Consider the following 7,968-nt stretch of genomic DNA (forward strand, 5'->3'; position numbering starts at 1 on the left):
GGATGTTGATGATGCTGTCCTTGTTAGCAAAAAACCACAGGACTTGCAATGCTGGCTTATCAGAATGCATGATATATCACACAAGGTTGGGCTGAAGATAAACAGAAGAAAGACAGAGATAATGAAAATGAAGTATGCAGTGGGAAAAAAAAATATCATTAGATGGAAAGATATTAATGAGTTAGAATCATTTAAGTATTTAGTAACTATGATCTCCAATACAAGGTCTTTAGAATTAAAGTTATTGAAAGATTGAAAAACATGCAAATCAGAAAATGGATAGTTAAATGAAATTTGGAAATAAAATCTCCTGAAATTGCATATAATAATCAAACTATATAGCAGTTTTGCGAGATCGGTGATACTCTACAGACATGAGTCATAGTGTGCAAATGAAACAATCTCCAAAAGAATTACTAGATTTGAGAAAAAATCCCTCATAAGGATATTGTGAGTTGAAGGGCAGTATAAGATTATAAATGGAACTATAAGAGAGATCACTCGAGTTCCATATGTAGATGAGATCATGAGAGTTGGAAGTACCAGGCCTACATGGATGAGGACTATAAAGCGCCAATCATGAGATGATGAATGAAGAAGTATATATATATATATATATATATATATATATATATATATATATATATATATATATATATATATATATATAAGAATATATATATATATATATATATATATATATATATATATATATATATATATATATATATATATATATATATATATATATATATATATATATATAAGAATATATATATACATATATATATATATATATATATATATATATATATATATATATATATATATATATATACAGTATATATATATATATATATATATATATATATAAGAATATATATATATATATATATATATATATATATATATATATATATATATATATACATATATATATATATATATATATATATATATATATATATATATATATATATATATATATATATATATATATATATATAGGGAGGTCCAAAAGTAGGTGGGCAATTAATGATTATATTATTTTGAGATCAATTGCTGGTAAAATTATACTCACTAACGCAATTCTTGCATTGATAAATTAAATTTCATTTTAATCCAAGATAAAAAAAAACAATACATAAACATATACCACACACGTTCTTTCTACTTTTGGACCACCCTGTATATATATATATATATATATATATATATATATATATATATATATATATATATATATATATATATATATATATATATATATATATATATATATATATATATATATATATATATATATATATATATATATATATATATATATATTATATATATATATATATATATATATATATATATATATATATATATATATATATATATATATATATATATATATAGAACGGATTTTGAGCGAAGCGAAAAATCAATTTTTGGGTGAGATGGCCATGTCGTCCTGATGGAAGTTCCTATAGGGTAGCTTCCTAGGGTATATTACAACTACGGCGATATTCCCAGAGAATTTACCTTAAGGTACCCAGAATTCTAACTCCTGGAGCGAATATCCCTAATGAAAGGGATATTGCGACATATCAGAGGACGTATTCTTGACACTCCACATGGCAATCTGCAACCCAAACAGAGATAACACATCGAGGGGTCAATTGGCAAGAAACGATAATGGGAAAGAAAAAGGGGGAGCCGCTCCCAAGGCTCCCTCTTCTCCAGTTTCGTAAGCGTGCCTGGCGCCAATCCTGGCGCCATCTGTATTCCTTGTAGCGTACACGAGGTGCTACAGATACTGTATGTAGGGAGGGGTCCTAGAGCCCTTTCATAGAAAGGGAAGAGCGGGTCCATCAGGACGACATGGCCATCTCACCCAAAAATAGATTTTTCGCTTCGCTCAAAATCCGTTTTTTGGGCTCAAGATGTTACCATTATACATCTTTTCAACTAACCATAAACCATGTTAGAGCTTCCTGCCCCCTACAGGGAAGAGTCCTACTAGACTCTGGAAAAGTCTCGAAGAGTACATATACCTATGTATGAATACCAGGCAAGCTAATATAGTGGTCTTACCCTATATTAAGTAAAGCATAGTTTGTAAAGAACCACTGCGTCAATATGAAATATCGACCAGTTCTCCTCACAATACTTGTATTGGACAAAGGTTTATATCCGCATAGGAGGAAACTTGTAAAACCGCCACCGTCCAAGCATAAACCAATGCAACATAGCTTGCAAAAAGGAACAATTCTATTAGAATTATCCCAGATAAAGTACATAGAATGAATACTCAATTATACCAAAAAATTGACACAGGTGAAGGAGACGCAAGGTTCTCAAGAACAAGTTTATTGACAAACAATAAATAGACAGGTTAACAACTATTATATATATATATATATATATATATATATATATATATATATATATATATATATATATATATATATATATATATATATATATATATATATATATATATATATATATATAAGAAGAGGATAACCCAAAACTTTAAGCATAAGTATGATAGTAAACAGAACTTGTTTATCTGAAAGAAAAAAACATTATTGCCACTTTTAAGATACCGAGATATCAAAGTCATAAAAGTCTGTATTACAAATCAATCACATTAGCGTTAGAAAACGCTCGGCACACATGTCTGCACTAATGCTAGGTTCACCTTTGGAAATGGAACAGTCAACGTCGACAACTCAGTGCCCTCACTTAGTTTGTAGTACGGTATGTAACTACAAACTCACCCTGGAATCAATCGTCCCAATTAAAACCACTGTTCCTCGCAGAGTTAAACAGTAGGGTTAACGACGCGACCCACTGCTACCACAGATCTCTTTAGTTCCTCTACTTGCTTCGCATAGTGGCGAAAGAACACTCTGGAAGACTTCCAGCCAGTGTATGAACGGAGATGTTCAAAATCCATACAATTAAAGAAATTTAAGGATGAGGCAACTTTCCTCGGATCGTGACCTGCAGGTGTACTATCAGGATCCGCTCTTCGAATAATATATGTGATTTTCGCTTTGAGTTGATTCAGAGATAAATTTGAGCCTGATGTTTCTCCCCTGAATAGTTGACCACCCTTGAAGTCTAAAGTTCTACTAAGATAGACCTTTAGGCATTCTACAGGACATAGAGATGCATCTTCTTTCAGAGGGCAGATTCTCCAGGGACCCCACCTGTTGGTGGGTAACTCATTCTTGGCGAGAAACGTAGGATCTGGAAACAGGTTCAGTTCTCCCCCATCCAGGAATTGAACACGACCTGCCTCTCTCGAGAGGGCTACAATCTCACTAACCCTGGCCCCGGATGCGAGTGCAAATAGGAAAATAACTTTTTGTGTCAAATCCTTTAACGCACACTCCTCATTGCTCAACAGAGAAGCGAAATGAAGAACTTTGTCTAAAGACCATGAAATGGGCTTTGGAGGTGCTGAAGGTCTGAGCCTAGCGTAGGCTTTTAGAACTTTATTAAAGATCTCGCTACCAAGGTCGACCTGGAAGGCATATAGAATGGGTCTTGTCAAAGCAGACTTACACGCCGAAATCGTGTTAACTGCCAACCCTTGACCATGGAGGTGGATGAAGAAAGATAAGCAGAAGTCTGTTGAGATTTCCTGCGGATTCTTCGCCTTGACAAAGGCCACCCATTTTCTCCAAGATGACTCATATTGCCTTCTAGTAGATTTGCACTAATATTTCTCTAGGAAGTCTATGCTGGCTTTCGAAATCCCGAAACGTTTTCTCACCGCTAGGGAGAGAAAATCATGAGCTGCAGGGTCCGGGTTTTCTGTAATGAAGCGCAGACAGTCGACTTCTGGACTCGCTGGGTCAGAACTGGATCTGGTAGCGGTACAAACTTCAGCAGTAGTTCCAATGCCAGGGGGAACCACACCCTGTTCGGCCACTTGTGGGCCACTATTGCTGCTACCCCCTTGAAGGATCTCAGTTTGTTGAGGACCCTCAACAGAAGGTTGTGAGGAGGGAACAGATAAATCCTCGACCATCTGTTCCAGTCGAGGGACATCGCGTCCACTGCTTCCGCTAAGGGGTCCTCGTACGGGGACACGTACAGGGGCAACTTCTTGTTGTCTTTCGTTGCAAAGAGGTCTATCTGCAGTTCTGGGACTTGATTCAGAATGAAGGAGAATGATCCTGCGTCTAAGGACCATTCCGACTCTATCAGTGTGAACCTGGATAGAGCGTCCGCTGTCACATTGCTGACTCCTTAAAGGTGAACTGCCGACAGGTACCACTTCTTCTTTTCCGCCAATCGGAAGATGGCCAACATCACCTGGTTGAGAGGTGGTGACCTCGATCCTTGTCGATTCAAGCATCTCACAACTACCTCGCTGTCCATCACCAACCTTATGTGGATCGAGTGATGCGGGGAGACTTTCTTTAAGGTAAGGAGCACTGCCATAGCTTCTAGAAAGTTTATGTGAAAGGTCTTGAATAGCTTGGACCAAGTCCCCTGGACTTTTTTCCGATGAGAGTGACCTCCCCATCCCTCCTTCGAGGCGTCTGAGTGAATCGTCACCGACGGGGGAGGTGGCTGAAGAAGAACCAACTTCTTTAGATGTCTGGCTTGGGACCAAGGCCTGAGAAGAGTACGTAGCCGAGGCGGAACTGGTCTTCTCAGATCCTTCGCGCGTTTGATGCATAACTTCTCCAAACTCCGGTTGCATCCTTTAGCTGTGCTCTTAGCACTGGGTCTGTCACCGAAGCAAACTGGAGAGAGCTCAGTACCCTCTCCTGTTCGCGTCTTGATATCCTTTCGGAATCTAGAAGTCTCTTGACTGAACCCGCTATCTCCTTCCTTTTCTTTGCCGGGATGGAGTAATGGTGTGACATTAGGTCCCAGTGGATTCCCAGCCACTGGAACTTTTGAGATGGAGAAAGTTGAGACTATTTTCTGTTGATCTTGAAGCCTAGATACTCTAGGAACTGGATCACTTGACTGGAAGCTTGCAAGCATTCTGTCTCGGATGCTGCCAACACCAACCAGTCGTCCAGGTAGGCTACTACCTGAATTCCCTTTAGGCGTAATTGTTTGAGAGCTACACTCGCAAGCTTCGTGAAAATCCTTGGGGCTATATTTAGCCCGAATGGCATGGCTCTGAAGGCGTATAGTCTTCGTTGTAGCCTGAACCCTAGGTAGGGGGAGAGTCAACGGTTGATTGGAACGTGCCAATAGGCGTCCGACAAGTCTATGGTGACGGAATATGCCCTCTTGGGCAGTAAGGTCCTTATGTGTTGCAGCGTTAGCATCTTGAATTTGCAATTCACTATGAACTTGTTGAGTGACGACAAGTCCAGAATGACTCTGAGCTTTTCCGAGTCTTTCTTGGGAACACAAAACAGCCTCCCTTGGAATTTGATGGACTTCACCTTTCGGATCACTTTTTTCTCCAACAGTTCTCTAACGTACTCCTCCAGAACGGGGATGCAGTGTTGGAAAAACCGAGGGCACGGTGGTGGAGTGCTGTACCAGCTCCAGCCCAGTCCGTTCTTGAGTAGGCTGTGGGCCCAGGGATCGAAGGTCCACCGATCCCAAAAATTCTGAAGTCTCCCTCCTACCGGCATCATCTCACTTGGACTGCCGTCCTGAGGTCTTGCCTCCCTGACCGCGCTCACCCCTGAATCCCCTTCCCCTTGAGGGGCTCCTAGACGAGCCTCTGGCTGCTCCTCTAGGCCTTGCTCGAAAGGAAGTAGACTGCCCTTCGAACGTTGGGGTGAATGCCGTGGACTGTGTCGACACGGCCTGGGGTACCCATTGAAATGTGGTCGGGGTTTGTGCCACCAACTGGGGCACTGAAGACAATAGCAATTGCAGTTGCTGTTGCTGTTTAAGAGGCTTGGCTGGTCGAGACGGTAGCCTAGTCGTCATAGTCTTCCTCTTTGGTTCAGGACCCTCATCTGGGAAAGACTTTCTTTTGTTAGCCAGGCCCCACTTCTGGAGAAGGTTTCTATTCTCCGTGGCGGCCCTATCAACAACTTCTTTGACCAATTCGGTAGGGAAAAGGTCTTTGCCCCAAATGTTGGAGGAGATTAGCTTACTTGGCTCGTGCCTCACCATAGCCGAGGTGAACACGAACTCCCTACAAGCTCTCCTCGCCTTGACGAAGCCATAAAGGTCCTTCGTCACTGTGGCCAGATGAGTCTTGGCCACTACCATGAACATTTCATGGACCTTGGGGTCACTTGCCATCGTCTCAAGAGTAGTCTGAAGAGACATTGAGGCATCCAGTATTTCTTTTGTCTCGAGCTCTCTCTGCAAAAGAAAGTCAGACAGCTTAGAGAGGTCCTCGCCGAACTGACGTCCGGCAATATCAGCCTCCGGTTTCCCAACTGAGAAGGTAAGATGGACGTCCTTCCAGTCTTTGTGGTCCATAGGCAGGGCCAGCGACAAGGGTTTACACTCCTCCATGGAGGGGCAAGGCTTGCCGGCCTCGACAGCTTTTAGTACAGCCACAAACCCTTTCTGTAAAAAGGGGAAGGCTCTAGCAGGAGAGGACACAAAGGAAGGGAGCTTCTTACTCAATGCAGCTACCTTTGAGTTCGTGAAGCCCCTCTCTTTCATCGAGGACGAAAGCAAAGCTTGAGCCTTAGCATGGTCCATCACTATGACCTCGTTCGGCTCTGTTTCCTCCTTTGAAGCTGGTTCCTTCCTCAGCTGGACATAACAGTCCGGATATGACCCCTTGCTGGGCCAGAATTCCACCTCCTCTAGGGGAACTGAGCCCAACTTATCCGAGATGACGATCTTTCCAGTCGTCATTGGCATGTGCTCAGCATACCTCCATGGGTTAGCATCCGAGCACAAGGGAAGGCCTTTCACATTGAGCCTTTTCTGGGGCCCATGTGATGCTGCAAGTCTCTGCATCTGCAACTCCATTGCAGCCGCCTTCTCCTGATTCTCCTTCTGCATTTGTTGGATCGTTCCAACAATGGAGGAGAGGGCATGTCCCAGCTCTACTGGGAGAGCGGCCGATGTTGAGGGAATAGGCTCCGGGATCTGAACCGGAGTAGCCGACACCTCGTCGACCTCTTCCTCTACAACGTCTGGGGCTTGAGCTTCATCCTGGGCTTCTGCCAGGAGGTCTTCCTCCAGACGCTCGTCCACGTCAGACATCCTGTCATCCAACTGGATGTCTTGCATAGCGACCGCGACTTCAGCATCCACCTGGATCTGAACTTGGTGGATCTCCTCTTGAGGCTGGGGAATCCCTGCATCAGCTGATGCCCTAAGGAAAAGATACGCCCTCATCTTCTCACTTGGAAGATAAGGTCCAGAGGTGTTCTTCTGGAAGCCCCTTACCCAGTTTACCCAGGTATGAAGCTTCTCCCTTGCTATATCCCTTGATTCCGCCGTCCTAGGGGAATCAAAGGCCTCAGTAATCAGGTTAGTGCACACGGTACATACCTGAGGGTCCCAATACTGGAGACCACCCTTGGAGACAGTGCATGCTGTGTACCTCCTACAACGCAGAGGTTCTTACTGCAGACGTTGCAGAAAACACTTCCGCACTTCGGAGGGTCCTCCTGTAAAGAGAAGAAATTTCCATGAGTATCAAGTGAACTATGTATCACTGGATATGCATAGTTTAGCATAACAATTCAGAAAGGAAAGACACACACTTGTGTTGCCTTCACAACCAATTGTTGCAGCCTTCCAGATAATAAAATCGAAAGGTTAATCTCTTCTAGAATAACCAATGCAAAGTTTCCAGAGGAAACAGGTGGAGATCACACCTACGCATTGATTTTAAAATCCTGGATAATAGACAAGAAAGAACTCACTTTCTTATCTGTAAGGCAACAGCAAAGGGCTGTGCAAGACAACACAAAAGTGTTAGAACACACAGTGCTGTACCAAAACTTATACTATAGTTTTCCTCTTACAGTGTATGTTATACTGAAGAATACTGGTACAGTA

Source organism: Palaemon carinicauda, chromosome 13, assembly GCF_036898095.1.
Source record: "Palaemon carinicauda isolate YSFRI2023 chromosome 13, ASM3689809v2, whole genome shotgun sequence".
Lineage (NCBI taxonomy): Eukaryota > Metazoa > Arthropoda > Malacostraca > Decapoda > Palaemonidae > Palaemon > Palaemon carinicauda.